Source organism: Chelonoidis abingdonii, chromosome 8 (genome assembly GCF_003597395.2).
Source record: "Chelonoidis abingdonii isolate Lonesome George chromosome 8, CheloAbing_2.0, whole genome shotgun sequence".
Classification (NCBI taxonomy): Eukaryota; Metazoa; Chordata; order Testudines; family Testudinidae; genus Chelonoidis; species Chelonoidis abingdonii.
This window is the reverse complement of record NC_133776.1, coordinates 52,012,798-52,030,563: the sequence shown is the minus strand read 5'-3', so window position 1 is coordinate 52,030,563 and position 17,766 is coordinate 52,012,798. Positions and strand designations below refer to the sequence as shown.

Below are 17,766 nucleotides of genomic sequence, written 5' to 3'. Positions count from 1 at the left end.
GAAATCCCAACAAACAATGAAACAAAGGGCAGACCAAAACAAGCTGAAAAATACACCCTAACCAAGACAGCTTGAATCAACACCGATTTGAAATGCACGTGTGTCCAAACCTCTTCAGGCTGGGCTAAGCGCCCCAGTCGGGTATTTATGGCCTGAAGATTCATTTGAAGCTGGTTGGGGATTGGGAAATTCTAAGCAAAAAGATGAACGCAAATTAACTGGAAATGGTGAGGCTTTTTTTTTTAATGTGGCCTGTCAATTTAAGGGAGCACTAGGGGTTTGGGCAGAACAAGAATTGCAAGGACATTGCTAGGTGATGGATCACTCTCTGGCTGGCTACGCTTATCCCTCAGTCTGAAGAACCCAAACAGTCAGGACAGAAAGAGTGAGAGAAGGGTTAAACAAATGCATGGCTGTTTTCCCCGGCTCCTCCTCTTTCTTCTTGTGTCTCTGCTCCATTCACACTGAGCAGACAGAACAAGTGTGTTGTCCGAGGCAGGGAGGCTGAGCTGGACCGGCAGAAAAATAACAATTCTGCAGCTGATGAATTGCGATCCACCTTAACAGGGGTAGCTGGAGCTAACAAACTGGGTGGGCTAGTGCTTAGACCAGCAGAGACAGCAGCTGCCACTGAAGTCAACGAGCTCCATCCCAGAACAACATAGGAGGATTGGGGAAGAAAATAGACACCACTCCACCAGTCTCCTGCCCCAAGCAACCCTTTTCCTGCCAGCCACGTCTAACCCTTCTGGATTACAAGGGCCAAGCGCACAGAGGACAGAATGGGTTTTCCAGAGATTGTTTTTCTGTCCTCCCAACCAAGAGAGTAAACTAGAAGCAGCAGCCTGGGGCAGCCTGCATGGTGGTGAGAGGTAAGGCTGAATTGGGAATGACAGTGTCCATGCATTGTGTGTATAGCTGCACTCACCCTGGGGAGGGTTCCTTGGAGCTGCTTTCTAAGTTAAAAGACAAACGCTGCTGCCTGGTTTTACTTAATGATTGTTTATGATTCAGTTTGTGATAAGGGAGCTGAGCTGCTGGCTCATTGTGCGGAGCTGGTCTGCAGTAGAACTCAGTGATAATTGAGAATACTGGAGCCCCCACAACTGCAGCTGGCTGGACTGGGGAGCACGGGAGGGGGGATTCTATTGAATTCTGACTGTGTCCATCTCAATATGCCCTTCTGATCCTGTCATAAGCTCACCTGGAATGAAATGGGTGCTGTTGGCCAGCCTGAGCATGGGCCACCGGTAGGGGTGGTGAGGGAGAAGGAGAAACGCCCCCCATAAGTCCTGCATCCCACGGATTATGGACCTCTTTTTATCTAAGCTAAATTTTAGGCTTTTCTGTGGAAGGTAGGAATTCAGGTTTTCCTTAAAGTGTTGTTTTCCTCTTAAAAAGGACTGTGTAAAAATAGGACCTTCTTTTTCAACCAAACCAATCTCCCTCCAATGGTTCTTAATTGCCTTAGCTCATTTTAGGATAAAAGTTTTCCTTCCCTTCTGCTCCTGTTTGCACTGCAAAGCCAGCACAGCTCCAAAGGAGAGAGCTGAGCGTTACTGTCCGTCTCCTGCATCAGCATCAGAATTGTCTCTTAAGCCCCAGTCTCTCCCCCTGATTGCAAGCAATAGGGTTATGAGCTATCAAGGAAAGCAAAATCTGAAGACAGTGGGGGTAGCTCAGTGTCACTGAAGGCTCCGTTTAGCCTGCAGAACCTTTTTTACTGGCAGTGATAAGATGGAAAGAAACCAGCTTGACTCTCAGCACCCAGGCTGAAGATGTACGGCTAGCAGGTAGAATAAGCCTATTTTGACTTGTAAGATGTGCACACTTGATAGGACTAATCGAGAGGCAAACATGCCATAGGTAGTCAATATTTGGGGTGCAAACTCCCATCAGGGCCTTTGCTGAACATTTTCCTTCCAATGTGTACTTTCATTTGCGTACTTTGGTATCAAACCCTGTAAGGTTACGAGGTCTGTTGGTTAGTGCCAAGTCCTGGGGACCCAGAGGGTATGGGACTGAGGCTTTGTCTTCACAAGGGGAAAAGGTGTGTTCTTAACTTGAGTTGAAATGCTAGCGAAGACAAGGCAGCTTGCAGTTTTCATATGAGTTAGCGGGTCAAATTAGAGACGAGGCTCACACATAATCTTTAAAGGGACCTGCTAACCCATGTGGAAACTACAAGCTGCCTTGTCTACCCTTGCTTTGTTAAGCCGAGTTACCTAAGTACTCGGGCTAAGTACGCACCTTTTTGTCTAGTGAAAACACAGCCACCGGCTGGGCAGCAGTGTCAGACAATCCCTTTGACTTGCTTCTACCTAAGTGAAAAATACTGGGGCTGTTTATGTTAGAGGAGAAGCATGAAATGGGACATGACAGTATATAAAATAACGAATGGGTTGGAGGAGGCTGATTAGGAATTTGTCCTTACCTTGTCTCATAACGAAATCGAAAGATGGTAAATTCAAAACTAATAGAGGAACACCTTTTCACACAAGGCACAGCTACCCCGTGGTCCTCATTGCCACAAGATACCATTGAGACCAAGAGCGTGGCAGGATTTTTAAAAAGGATTGGACATTTACTATGGATGATTCTGGAAGTTCTTGTTATCCACGTAGATTTTTTTTTTTCAAGTTTTGGAAGTGTTGTAAGTTTTCGTGATTCAGAGCCTGAACCAACCTCAAATTAATGAGGATTAAGAGGAAAATTTTCATGGGGTTATGCCTAATTGACTACAGTAGGGTCCTGTGAAGCATCCAGTACCAGAGAGCAGAGACTGGTCTACATGGACTAATCCAGTCTGTTCCTATGTCAGGCCGACAAAACTATTCTGTAAAAAGAGAAAAGCAGGAAGATCACTAGGCACTAAGGTGCTGTGTGTGTGCTGAGCTTTCTGACAGTGCTGGGAGGTTAGCCACACTGACCCTTCTCTGGCCCTGCTGGTGGAAGTCTCAGTCCTTGGGTTCATTAGCCCAAAGGGGGAAGGTAGGTGTGCACCTGATAACCATAGACCTGCAGTCAGAACAGGATTGGCCCTAGCAGTGGAAAGCAGTGCCGCTGCGGCCGGGGGTGGGGGGGCGGAAGGGACATACAGGTATTTGTACAGGTGACTTCAATGGCATTGGGCAGGTCTGTGTTTGTTGTGTGTCACCAAGTCTGATATCAGTTTGCTCTGTTTAAATAAAAATGCCTTTTTCTGAACTGCCAGCCCTGCAAATTCCCCGCAAGCCGACAGGCTAATGCACCAGTCAGAGCTGGTAAGTGCAGCTCCCACTCTGGTTCAGTTTGAATCTTGTATCTTAGTGCAACAAAACTCAGAACACTTGGGAACATCCACCAGAGGCCTATCCAGCTTTCAGTGAGCTGGGATGGGGGTGGAGGACAGGCCATTCCATCTAGGGATCCCCTATGGTGCCAGATTCCCCTTCTTTGATAGTCCACCCCCAGATCACCCATGTGACGGGCAAGGCACTTGGGCTTTGCTTGTAGCCGCTTAGGCACTGAGACTGAAGGAGTGCCTTTCCGCCTCGTCACACCCACCCTGCAGCTCAATTGCTGAGCAGTGAGGTTACTCCTGTTTGACAGGTGCATCACGCCAGCTTGAGATGCCAACGTATGCTCCACCCTCCAATTACAAACATAAAGAGCGGGTATCCACATCTCCAGCTTAGTGCCAGATACTGTGACGGACCAATGTATGGGCAGCGATCTTCGCCTGGCTCCCACCTGACATAGCAGACAATAAACAGACCTGCACAGCGTGCCTGCTGACTGATGCCGTTTCCAAAGACGCCATAAAATGAGACTAGGGAGCTGAGAATTCCAGGTAGGATGGTGACACAATAAATTAATAAACAAGTATTGAAATCTGATGCACAAGCAGGGCAAAGACCCCACTAGGTCTTGGTAGCTAAATGGGCTTTGCAGTGCCTGAGGGTGCTGTCGGAATTCTTCGCTTGTTTTTCTTAAAAACTCATAGACAGGATGCCAGTGCTACAGGTAGGAGACTGATATCCTAGCACATGTACGCATACTTGTGCTAGCTGTCAGCGAGCTAGCGTGAGTACACAGAGCAGTGTAGCCATGGGGGCAGGGGGAGCAGCAGCGGCGGCATAGCTGAGCCCCGCTGAACTCATTGGTTTCAGGTAGTCTCATTTTATGGCGTCTTTGGAAACCGCACCATTTGGCAGGAACACTGTGAAAGTCTGTTTATTGTCTGCTATGTCAGGTGGGAGCCAGGCGAAGGGAGCTGCCCATATGTTGGTCCATCACAGTATCTGGCACTAAGTTGGAGACAAGGATGCCCGTCTTTGTGTTTGTAATTGGAAGGTGGAGCATACGTTGGCATCTCAAGCTAGCGTGATGCACCTGTCAGACTGGAGTAACCTCACTGCTCCGCAATTGTGCTGCAGGACTGGGAACTGTCGGTCACACTGAGTCTTCTGATTCAGGTGTTCTTCAGAAACACAGTCCGTCAACCCCCTTAAGGGTCTCCCCCTTATTCCCATCTGAGTGTACTAACTTTTCAGATCATTTGGCCCATTGACCACAGAGCTACTTTGATTGACACCAGCGGAGGAGCTGGCTCTCAGTTTGCAAACAACACCGTTTGTTAGCGCAGCATCTAAGGGTGTAAATGCAGAGGGCTGCAGTGCCATGTGTGATTGTTATTCACTGAGGCTTAAACTGAGCTAGCCCCTGGCTACTCTGTGCCATCGGAGCCTCTCTGCAGTAGCCAGAGGCTGCCTGGGCAGTTTTTCCATATGCTCACTCAGGGCCAGGCTCATCTCTGCACTGGTGCTGGTGCCAGGACGGGGAGGAACGGGAAGCAGTTTGTTCCTCCTCGATTCAGCGGGGTCGGGCTGTGTTTGTGCTGACTCCATGGCCTGTTGCACCAGCGTCTCCTGGCCATCCTTGGGACTCAGCACTGCCCCAGCCATGCCTCCTCCCAGTCCTGATCATCTTCCACCTGCAGAGAACTTGTACCAGCGGCTGCTGCAGAGGTGTGTCTGGGACCAAGACCTGTGCTGGGCTGGGAGGGCCTCTGCCAGCCCCATGACCCATCCATATGAGGGGTTCTCTTTCAGTGGATGAACTGAGTAAAAAGGGGCCCAGGCCTAGATCTGATGTGAAAGGAAGTGTGCACAGGAAGGGATCTCACATGCAGGGGCCCGGAGTGAGCTCAAGGGCATGCACGGGGTAGGTGGGTGGAAATGTCACACGACGTATAATCCTCCCCATGGAGTGGGACGCAGGAGGATAGGCAAGAGGTATCTGTCTAGTGCACTGAGATGTCAGCACGTCTTGTACAGTGGGCTAGCAGGTCAGCCATTTGCAACACTGGTTTGGGGGAGGGCGAAGTTTAGCCAAATACAGATCACTATGTAGTGCAGGCACTCAAGCCTGCTCAGGTCCCCGGGTCGAGTTCCGGTTGGTAGCCCTTGCCGAATTCTGTGCCATCACACTCACTCTAGTGGTGTTACCAATGCTAGCTAGATGAGAGCTAGCATGGGTCTGCCTTGCTCAGCTGTGCTACAATTGTGCCTTCATTTGCGGTGCAGATATATCCTTAGAGACGGTGAACCTATTTATCAGGTCAGCTGCCTTCCGCTCCCTCTCCAGCACCTGCCGTATGTGCTGCAATTTGATTCTTCTCGGGGTGGGCAGCCTCCGATGGATAAAGCTGTGTTTGGGAATCCTCCCTTTGATCTATGCAGAGGTTGACAGCTTTTTAGGAGGCTGTGTGAACTTGTAGTAAAGAGAGGCAGTAGTGTGTAGGAAAAAGCATCATGAATGGATCCTAGCAACAGAGAAGGAAAAACTGCAAAGGAAGTGCGTTTTCTCTCTCCGAGCCTTCGTTAATTCATGGTCGGGTTAGTGACAGGCTTCAGAATCGGTTCTCATGTAATTGCACTGAATATTTTGAGCATGACTTGACTGGGTATTGTTTGTTGCCGCGAAGGGGGAAGAGCCCAGGCAAGGTTTATACTCCACCCCTTGCCTGAAGAGCCTCTCCAGAGTAGGACATGAAAACAGATTGATTTCATGAAAGACGGGCCTTCCTGGCTGGAAAATGCCATTTCTGAAGGGGACCCAGTTTGTTTCTGCATACGAATGAGAGGTTGCAGGTAAGACTAGAGTTCCCTATGGGACAAGTTAACAGCAGGGGGGTCAGCAGAGAGATTGACCCACACCAGACATACACCAGGTGTGTTAGTCAGTGGAAGCAGCAGCTTCCTTGTCTGTGTAGGGAGTGAAGTTTTCTCTCTTTCCCTGTGATATACAGCACAAAACCCAACAGCTAAAGGAGCTCGTTTGCCCTTCCCAGTAGGTGATCTGATTCAGAAATCCCCACGGCAAAGAACAGTGCTTGGGCCTGACCCCCATATGCTGAAAATGATTAAAGACTTTTAAACCATTCCAAGGTTTAGTCTCCAATTAAACCCTTTGTGATCTAGGATTTCTACACTGGGTTTTTTAAAACCATCAGCACATTCTGAGCTTTGCCAGCCACCCCACCATATTGATGTTAGGTTGTTTTCTTTTAAATTAGGTGTTCAGTGAATCCCCCCAATGTGGCTGTCTTAAGGATTAATTAGGTCTCGGGTTAGGGTTGCCAATTTTGATTAGATGTATTCCTGGAGGTTTCATCACATGACACAGTCTTTAATTAAAGATTAATCTTTAATTTCTTGAGACTCCAGGAGAATTCTGGAGAGTTGGCAACCCTACCTCAGGTGCATGACGAAGCCAGGTTCTTGCCTGCTTCCTGATGTAACAGGAGAATGACGACCATTTTGAAAGAGTGACAAGGTGGGTGAGGGAATATCTTTTATTGGACCAACATCTGTTGGTGAAAGACACAAGCTTTTGAGCTACACAGAGCTCTTCTTCAGGTCTGGGAAAGGTACTCAGTGCCATAGCTAAGTGCAAGTTGGAAGAGATTGTTTAGTGTAAGGAATTAACACGTCTAAGAGACTATTAAAAGTGAAGTGGCCCATTAACCACTCTAGTCACAAGAGTAAAAAGGGGGGTTAGTAAGATGTGCACGCTTGATAGGACTGATCAAGAGGCAAACATGTTATACATAGCCAACATTTGGGGCGCAAACTCCCATCAGGGCCTTTGTTGAACATTGTCCTCCCAATGTGTATTTTCAGTTGCGTACTTTGGTATCAAGCTAAGGAGGTTCCGAGGTCTGTTGGTTAGTGCCAAGTCCTGGGGACCCAGAGGGTATGAGACTGAGGCTTTGTCTTCACGGGGGGAAAAGGTGTGTTCTTAACTTGAGTTAAAATGCTAGTGAAGACAAGGCAGCTTGTCCAAGAGGCACATTAGACTGAACTGGCTTGTTGTGAAACAAAGTCTTCAGGAAATTATACCATTGACTGAGGATCTGCTTTAATGTTTCAGTTAAGGATGGGAAGCTCGGTGTTCAGCAAAACACCTTTCCCCATGTATTAATCATTACACATACAAGGAAGTCCTCTTCACCTCTCCCCACTCCACAAGTAACTTGATTTCCATTGTCTATAAAACTTGTTTCAGACACAGCCATGTGGATTTTAGCTCATGGTCAGTATCATGTTAAAGATTTTGGGTTTTTGAAGCCTTTCCATTAATTCTTGGTTGTGACTGGCAGGAGTTGCTTTCAGCTTTTTCTGCTGTTGACTTCTTAAAGCGGAAGCACCAAGAAAAAATGGAAGCGCTAGCTCGTCCCCACCTTCCGAGTGGGAGGGGCTGAGGTTCTGGAGGGGAAGCTGTATTGTTCTCCACGCTGGAGCTCCGGGTGGTGTGAGAACAGGCGCTAGAGGGGTGGAGCTTAGGAGTGGCCTGTACCAGCAGCATTGGCCACTTTTGAGCCTGAGAATTCCTATAGGGAAACAGGATCTGAAGCTGAGTGACGCTTCCGGCTCAAATAACTCCTGGAGACTGGATGAGGGCCAGCTGGCTGACATATAGTCTGGGCAAGGATGAGATAGTGGGCCTGGTTCTCCACTGCTTGGTGCTGTGTGTATTACAGCAGTGTGGAGAGGGGCATCCAGAGATTGGGGTGTACAGTTAAGAGATCGCAGTCACATGTAACCTCCGCTCCTGGGAGACATCTCACTCTCTTTGCAGACGTGTTGTTGGGGCTGGAGAACGAGGCCCTGCTTCTGTGGGCTTGGGGAAGAGGGTTGGAGATCTATTGGCATCCCTGACTGGTGGTGGAGTATGGCTGCAACCCAGTGTAGAGTCTGACTGGATCTGATGCTGCTCCCGGGTGTTCAGGCCGCAGCTGTGGCTGAAAACACTTTTTCCCTCTGTCCCTGCGGAGATCAAGAGATCATTTCTCTTGCCCAGAGCTCTTCCTGTCTTACCCATGCCTTTGGCGTTCCAAGAATGTGCTCTGCTAACATGGGGGCTAGTGTAGAATCAGTCCAAGTGGAGGGCAGCACTGCCCCTACGCTGTGACCAGCCCTCACGGCTCACCAGCTGCTGGATGGCATTTTGGTTGTTGACTTTAGTTTTGAAAGCCCTAAATGGTTTGGGAGCTGGTTCCCTGAGGGATTGCCCCTCTGCCTGTACCTGAGGTGCTCAAATGGAGCTTCTCCTTTAGCAATTGGAGGGAGTGGCTGACACAACTTTCAGCTGTCCCCTCTTCCCCATCCCAGCCCTGGAGTTAGCCTTTCAGACATGCTACAAATCCCCTCTTTCCTCATGGGCCATTGAAAGTGGGCTGAGGGACACACTGGGCAGGGGTGAGACATCCATTGGCATGTGGCAGCCCTGGGCAGTATGTGTTCCATCCATGGGATGGGAGCTTATTGGTGCTTATAGAAATTGAAGGACTGAAAAGCTATTAACTCGCATTGCAGCTGCCACAGTGCAGCCAGGGGCATTGTGACTCCTGCTGCGCTGTGGTGCTAGTAGACGGGGATCAAAACAGATGAGACAGCACTGTCTCCTCCAAGCACCCACTACTCCCTCCCTCAGATCCGAGGGAAACCACCTTTGGGGCCCTGCTGAATCTGGCTTTGATTGAATAATTCAGCAAGCGGTGCTGAATTCCTCCTAGAAGCAGGCTAGCAAGGGACCGAGAGCACAAACGTTCACTCTGAAGGGCTCTCGCTCCCAGGGAACCGTGCTGACTGCCCCAGTCAGACGTGACACTGGGGTTGAGCTGGTGCTGTTGGAATGCAGAGCTGGCTTAGCAAGAGGAAACGCTTGCTGTCTGTCTCCAGTCTCAAGCACCAAAGCTTTTGTTTCAGGGCTGTGTTGAGGTCAGTAAGGTTTGGGGCTCGGCAAAGCACCAACACGGCACAAAAGCAGGAGACAACTTTTGAGACCAGAGGCTGGGTCGATGAAACTTCTTACCACTCTACCTGACCCTCGTGGGAACAGGAGGATAGGGCAGGAAAAAGGAGATGAAGATGTGTTAGATGAAGGATAAAATGAAGAGTGATCCTTTTCCACATGTCTCAGAAGGAGGGAAGGGGGTGAATATTTCACATGATGGGAATGTCAGGAGCACTGCTAATATTCCTTCAGCCTAAAGCCCTCGCTTTGTCCAAAGAGCAGCTGCAACTCCCCCACGAGTGTGCCCCAACCCTGATCTAGAAGAACAGTGGGTAGAGGTGGGGCTGGTTCACCAGGGTGTGCACAAGAACCCCCCGTGTGCCCACATTGCACCCACATAGCTGGCACACAGTGGCCACAGCACGGGCGTATTGTCCCATGGTGCCCAGTTCTCCTCTGCCTCACGTCTTGTGTAGAGCACTGCCACCCTGTGGGTAGGTGAGGAATCTGGGCCTGGGAGCATGTTCCGCCCAGTGGGTCCAGGTGTAGGTGATAACACAGGATGTGAGGGGCTCTGAGAGTGGTTGGAATGGGGAGAGCAAATAAGCAGACAGAAGGAGATGGGGAGCAAGGGAACAGGAAGGAGTGAATTATACAAAACCCACAGATGTGTGTGGGAGCAGGACAACCTGGCTGGGAGGTTGGCTTGGGAGTCTGTTGTTCCTATATTATCCTGGAAGACGTGATCACCTGCTCCATTTTATCCCCCCCACACAAGCCCACGTCACAGCTGTGCTTTCGGAGGCTTGTCACACGCTTTCTGTGTCTGATGGGAAATGAAGGGGTGGATCAAGGGTCTCAGAGCACGCAGATGCTTTGAGGGGACACTAGTAACTTAAAAACTTGCCAGTTTCACGAAACACGTTCAGCTCCAGGTACTAAACTCCCCCTGGCCCACTCGACACCATCCCCATCCCCATCCCCATCCCCAGCCAGTGGTCCGTAGCCTTACAAGCCCATGTTACAAAACCAGTGGTTTTCAGTGTTGATTCTCTGTCACTGTGCGTGGAAGACCCATGGCCACGGGGAAGGGGACTGGCTGCAAAAAACTGCTCCCTGTGATGTCAAATGCCCAAAGCAGATCGGGGAGGGGGGAGAGGGAGGGAAGAGGAATTGTTTTCCTCTCCTGTCTTCCAGCTAGAGTAATCAGATGTTATTTGTAACACTCGTAGGGGAGCTATTTTTAGGCAGAAGCGAGTTTGATTTAATAGAACATAATTTGCTGCTGCTGACGTGCAGAATGCCAGATGAGCGGCAGCTGGGCTTCCAGGGAGGCTGTTTCCTCCCCCACCAAAAATCTAAATCTAAACCGCAGGAAATGGCATTTCTTATTCCAAAAATTGCTGTGGGAAGACCCCTGGGATGTCCCAATTTGCATTTTCCTGCCTCTTCGCAGCACCCCAGAGCTCTCCTACCTTCAGACCTGTCAGCACTAAAAGCAAGTGAACAATTTCTTTCCCATCCTCACGGAGGGAGCTCGCTTCACATTAGCTAGAAGGCTGCTCCGGGCATCCAAAGCAGCATGAATGCGAGTACAAAGCTGGGAGTGGGTGCAGAAGACAAAGGGAGCGGTGAGGAGGGGAGTGGAGCATGGCCAGAGTGGAGGGGGAGGGTGTATTTAACTTTCAGGTCTGGCATTTCAGAACGGGGGCTCTTGGTGCAGCCCCCGGCATGCCATAAGGCTAACGCAGTGGTTATGGCAGTAGAAACTAACAATAATACCCATCAGTTACTGCTGCATGTCACATATGCTGCAGTGATGCTGTACTGTAGAATAGTCTAATGGTAGTGCAGAGCAAAAATGGATGCCGTGCATCTCACACTCCTTAAGCAGATATATCCCTCTAGAGGACTGTATCCTAACTCGGGAGGAAGGAATTAACAGATGTTTTCCAAACACTTCAGGGTATTTTTTAACCTCCCTCAGGGCAACCAGAACATTCAAAGTCCAAGCTGAAATTCCATCCGTACCCCGTACTGACTGCAGCACTTTGGTGCTGTTATGGTGCAGACTAGAAGTTACTGGTCTTAGATTCAAGAGAGAGACCCCCAGAAACTGGAATTCAGAAGGGTGGGTTGGGGTTGTAGCTTGTACTCGAGAGCTGGACGAAATATTTTGACCAAAGCTTTTTCTGGGGAGAGGAGTGGGATCCAGATTTGGGTTGACCAGAACATTTTGCAAATTCATGTCTGATTCACCACACTGTGTCTGTTGAAAGAAAGAAAAAATCAGAAAAAATTGAAACATTTTAATGTTTTGGTTCAAAATGACTTTTCTTATAGGAATCGCTTTCCATTTTGTTTTTAAAAATAGCTAAAATGTTTTAAAAAAGCTCAGAATCTAAACAAAATGTTTCATTTTTGACCGACCAAAGGATTTCCTTTGATCCAAAGCAATTTTGTTTTGATTTGTTGAGAACTGACAGTGAGCTTAAAAAACAGTGATTCCCACAGCTCTAGTTGGTCCCCTGTGTCCAGCTCTAAGGGCGTCTCACCCTGGCCACATCTGGGGCTGAGGGTGTGATTCCCAGCTCATGGACACATAGTCTAAAAATAGTAGGAGAGCCTGGGTAGTGCGGGCAGCAGCAAGTGGCAGTACGTATCCACGGGGTTCAGCTGGGTTTGTGCTCATGGCGGCTCACCTATGCTGCCGCTGCCTACGCTACCTGGCTACACTACTGTTCTTAGTGAGCTCGCGCAAATATGGCCGCTCAGCTGGGAATTACCCCCTAGCTCCCAGTGTTGACACAGCCCACCTCCTGGACTTCTCCACAGGGGCTCAAAAATATCCCCCAGCCATTGAGGAGATTATGACTTTCTTGGGCAATTTTTGGAACTCAGTTAGTTAGCTGGGGCCCCTCACACGCTTGGAATCACTTCCCTCCCTCTCCACTTTTCCCTTTTCCTCCAACTCTTCTTATCTTAGCTTACACAAATTTAGTCCCTGCTGGCTTTAACTGATGGTTTGGATGCTAGATCCACTCTGATCCCAGATGGTTGCCCTGCTCTAGTGTGATGTCCCGAAAAGCACATTTCCATTCTGCAGCCTGTTTAATTCTGTCTCTCGTTAGCTGGCATTTAATTATCCTGTAACACGTTTATTTGCGGCTTTGTTTATTTGGCTTTAACAGGCCAACGGTTACTCTTGGTTTAGGCAGGTAAGACAGGATTAAGGAATGAGGTTGCAGAACAGCAATAATTGCTGCTGCTGTTAAACTCTGCTGAGGCAAGTGAGTTCGCCCCAGAGAGATATGGCACTATACATAGCATACTGTCCCTGAAACAGCAGACATGGGCCTGGGCTGAGGAGCTCCCATCCATGGCCAAGCTTTTCAAAAGGCAGGAGTGGGGAGAGAAAGTGGAGGTGGGGTCCTGTTCTGGGTCCATCACCAATATCTGACTGGGCATTGTCCTAGGGTGCCAGCTTCCACCTTCTTCACACACGCCCCGAGTGGTACCTTACCTGGCAAGTAGCCTATGGGAGTAAGCATGTTACTCTCTGTGGGTAAGGCTGGCATAGGGGCTGAGGCAGGGACAGAGCTAGGTAAAAAGGGTGTGAATCTCCAGCCAATCCCTGACTGCTGGAAAGGCTCCTGGGGGACACAGGCAGCTGGCAGTTAGAGCAGCTCTGGGGTTGCTCTCATATGCCAAACCTGAGTTCAGTGGCCTTGGGTTTGCAGAAGTGTATAGGTGACCTACCCCTTAGAGCTGCACTAGCTGCAGCAGGGCAATTTCCCATAAAAAGGCCCAGATGTTCCCAGAAGTGAGTTCCTGGACATTAGGACCAGGCAGGGGCTGGAGAAAAGCATGGAAGGACCCAGTTCCCTGGGCAGGACACAGGAAGACGCTGACTTCAGAAGGCCACCTTTCAAGACAGAGGGGACATTACACGTGGGAATGGGCGATGTGTGCTTTAGTATGAATACAAGGTGCGAAAGAACAGCAGCGTTGTGACTGACCACTTAAAAGAAAGGTGGCTCCGAAATGGTTCTAAATCCAGAAGCTGGGCTAAGTATATTTTTTTCTCAAAAATAAAAGACAACAAAAAAAGAATCACATATAGGGCCCCTCCTGCTGCCCTTAAACTAGGGGACCAGGATGGGTGAGAGCATTCCACCTTAGTGAGAGCACATTGGGTGTGAGGAGCAACAGTGGCTTTAAGTTGATCCAATGGGAGAAATGACTGTTTCTGACCCCGGATGTAACTGAAGTGGCAGAAGGGATCTACCACCCCCCTCGGCAGGGCCGGCTCTAACTTTTTTGCTGCCCCAAGCAAAAACAAAGAGCGCTGTCCCACCCCCGAGCACCACGCCACCTGAAGCCCCTGCCCCCCCAAGCGCCANGTAGACAGCACCCCAGCCCAGGGCAGATGCCACCCTCCCCTACTCCCTCTTGCCTGCTTTGGGTCTCCTGTCCCACTGCCTTGGGCAGGGCCTGCCCCCCCAGCCTCCTCCAGGCCCTGCCCTTCCATCTGGCATTACCTCATCGAGTTCCACACCACTGAAACAAACAAAAAAACCTTCCAGGGCTGCCCCGACAAACCAAAAAAAACAAAAACCCAAGTGCCGCCCCACCCTAAGGTGCTGCCCCAAGCACGTGCTTGGTTGGCTGGTGCCTGGAGCCGGCCCTGCCCCTCGGCCGCCCTCCAGTGTTCTCCCCCCGAAACAAAAGTGTTACCTCTGTGCTGAGGCCAAGACTAAACATGAGCCCAATAAGAGGATTGGTCCGAAAGTTCTCATTATTAAAGAGGGACATATAAGGGGGAGGGGGAAATGGAAGCCCTGCCTAGATGCCCACAATCATGGAACCCACTATGACCCCCTGAAATCCCAGCAGAAATGGGCAGTCACTTGCTAGGAGTGATGGAGGCTTTTATCTCTGCGTCCCATTCGGCCAATGCACAGAGCGAGTGCACATGATCAGACTGCGACAGTGGCTTCTAACACTGAGCTTGCAGCTTCAGGTATTTTCATGCTTGTGACATCTCCAAAAACTTCGGGTCAGGCCAATGAGAATGATATACCAGCACACACGGGGCTGTACAGCATGTTATGTCCATTGGGAATCAGCACTTTTTTTCCTTCTCAAGGATCATCAAGGGATAAAAACATGTATGTAACTGGTCCAGTTATATCTGACTCTTTGTACCTATGTAGCAATTCCTCCGTCACCCAAAATAAGTGTGTACTGTAGTAGTAAAGCAAGGCTGCAGAGCAAATTAGGAGATTTATTTTAAGCCTGTAGCCTTAAATGGGATCAAATTAGGCAAGTACCTGGGGCTGAGTTCTGATGCTCGGTGAATGATCTGTGAAGAATTTATCCAATTCCTGTTAGCATTTCTTGGCCATTTGCAGGTATCCCCCCGCCTTTCATTTGATTAGTTCTAGATGCATCTTCATCATTTTGTTGAAATGGGCAGTAGTCAGAGTTTGTGTCTAAGAATCACAAGCAGAGGGGATCGCACACAGAAAATGCTAGACAGTCCTTTCCTTTTGATGCTTCTCCTTGTGGATGGAGAGACAAATTAATAATTGTGTGGTCTCTGTACAGTATTTCCAGTCTCAAGTAATTACTTTTTTGCCTGTTGAAAAAAACAGGTTAGTCTAATACAGATATTGGCTACTGTGATCCTTAATATCAGAGCCAACGTAGGGACATTTCTCAGCCTCGGCCTGGACATGTAGTGCCAGATTTTTTCCAAGAAAGCAGTTTCCAATTAGCCACCTCCATTAGGGCCAGAAGTACTCAGCCCATATTCTGCATCCAATGTACTGATCTCTTTTTGAAAATCTGACCCTCAACTGATTGCAGGCCCAAGGAATTGGATTGCAAAAATCTTCCAGCTGGGGGCGGCTCTAGGCACCTGCGCACCAAGCTTCGGTGGCAGTTTGGCGGCGGTACGCTGAAGGTGCAGGACCAGAGGACCTCCCGCAGGCATGCTACCAAATCCGCGTTACCGCCTGACTGTCATGCTTGGGGCGGCAAAATACATAGAGCTGCCCCTGCTTGCAGTTTGACTAAATCAGGTTTCCTTTTCACATCATGTGCTGTCGGTGTGCTTTCTGCATCTCTCTCCTCTTAGGCAAGAGAACTAGACATGTCAGTTTCACCACCAAGTTCTCAGGCACTGTAGCATCAAGCTGCAACATTTGGCATCAAAATAGTCCCCTAAATGTTCACCTTTTTCTGCTGGAAGTTTAAGGCATCATCATTTCTGCATACCTAAGATTTTTTATGATTCTTACAAAAATAGAGGAGCAGGAACTCAATGGGGCTACTCACATGCGCAAGTATTTTCAGAATCAAGGTCTAAGTTTGGTGCTAAATGTGATATGGTATGTACCTACAAGAGTCACATGAAGTAACTAAAATGACTAGAACCAGAAGAGATTAAAAACTGAAGGTTTTTGATCTGATTAACCTGAGTATATAAAGTGCTGTGAAATGCACTGTTTCTCCTGTGCAGTTAGTCGTTTCGCCCCCTTTAAGTTATGAAGGTTTTTCAAAAAAGGAACAGGGGACAGTAAGATTGTAAATCCACCAAAATCAGGGGACTTAGAACTCAGGCTAATATCTGAATCCACTGTTCACTCATACAGCTGTGATGAGCACAGAGAAGATGGGAGCTCCCCAACTGGAAAAAAAAAATTGTTCAAGAAGTGAAGTCCTATGTTTGAGTGATAGAAAATCAAACTGACCGTATGTTATTTTTCAGCTCAGACAGATGGGGAAACAGAGTGAGATCATTCCATGGAGTCTCTGCAGCAAGAGGCATTCTGGAGCAGATATTCTGTTTGGTTTCAAAACTTTAGTTCATGTGATTAGATGCATAGGAGGTGTCCCACACAAACCAAAAAATACTGCAAAACAATGCCTTTCTAACAGCCTTTAAAGGAAACATATACTATAAGTCTTGTAGACGTTAGATGAGATCAGACCTGTCCTATTTATGCAACATCTAGAGACACCAGTACTTAATTGCATTACAGAGAAATTCAGTGATAGGTGTAAGGGTTGTATGTGGAAGAATAGATGATATGACTTTTTTTTTTCTTCAAAGTGACTAGTGACTTTGGGTGCCCAGCTGACACCTTAAGGGAGCCTGATTTGCAAAGGCGCTCAGAACTTTGGGCAAATTAGGCCCCTTTAAGTATGGTGACTAGATGTCCTGATTTTACAGGGACAGTCCCTGTAGCGGAGTGATCACCCGCTTCTGCCTTAAAAGGCTTAAAACAGCCTGGGGAGAGGGCTGTGGCAGGGGAGGAAAAGCGGGACTGATTGGGGGAGGCAGCCTCAGCTGGGGGCCCTGCCCCAATCAGGCTGCAGCTGGCTTAATCAGGACCCAGCTGGCCCTTATAAGAGGGAAGTGGGCCAGGAGCACACAGAGTCTCTGTCTAGCCTTTGAGAGAGAAGGACCTGGCTGCCTGAGGAGCTGAGTTGGAGCAGAGGGAGGGCAGGGAGAGCAGAGGGAGCTGGGGAGCTCCAGCCTAGAAAACCCCCAGGCTGCAGGCATTGAACAGGGCCTATAAAAAGGTACTGGAGCTGCAGAGGGGGAGGCCAAAGATAGGCAAAGGCAGCAGGTCCTAACCACCCTTGCCGGTGATGAGTGGCATTTACATTGCAGTCTGCCCCAGTGAACGGGGGCTAGATCGAGACTGGCAGTAGCTATAGTCTGAGGCGAGGTGGGGATAGAGGGTGGAGGTTCCCCAGGGAGGGGATACCCAGATCTGCGGGGGATACTGCCAGGGGGCAGCACCCCAGCCTGAAGGGGGCACTGGGGTCCAGGAGAGACTTAGGCCCAGTGGCAAGCGGGACATTGGCTTGCAGAGGGTGCTCCTGGGTTGAAGAGCTAATTCCCAGGATAACCGAACGGAAGCGCCTCAGGGGTGAGTCACCATCCTGTGACAGTCCCAATTTTTGGGTCTTTTTCTTGTATAGGCTCCAATTACCCCCCATCCACCCTCCTGATTTTTCACACTTGCTGTCTGGTCACCCTACTTTTAAGGTGCCTCAAGTGGGAATCATTAAGAAAGGGATAGATAAGACAGAAAATACCATGTTGCCTCTATATAAATCCATGGTACGCCCACATCTTGAACACTGCGTGCAGATGTAGTCGCCCCATTTCAAAATGGGACTTTTCAGCTTCAAAAAAAGATGAGATGGTGGGATATGATAACGGTCTATAAAATTATGACTGTGTGGTGAAAGTAAATACAGATGTGTTATTTACTCCTCCTCATAACACAAGAACCAGGGGTCACCACATGAAAAAATAGGCAGCAGGTTTAAAACAAACAAAAGGAAGTATTTCTTCACACAGTGCAATCTGTGTCAGTTTGTGGAACACCTTGCCAGAGGATGGTGTGAAGGTCAAGACTATAACAGGGTTAAAAAAAGGACTACTTAAGTTCATGGAGGATA

The 17,766-nt window shown here is 48.8% G+C and overlaps 1 protein-coding gene across 4 annotated transcripts in view; it reads left to right on the top strand.

Annotated features, from left to right (window-relative positions):
- Window positions 1–498: 498 nt before the first annotated feature.
- The window catches only part of DGKG (diacylglycerol kinase gamma), a 178,717-nt gene continuing 161,449 nt past the window's right edge, over window positions 499–17,766 (top strand). For all 4 annotated transcript variants that reach the window (XM_075068609.1, XM_075068611.1, XM_075068610.1 and 1 more), the window contains exon 1: window positions 499–872. The gene's annotated coding sequence lies outside the window, so the exon portion shown is untranslated. The remainder of the gene's footprint in view (window positions 873–17,766) is intronic.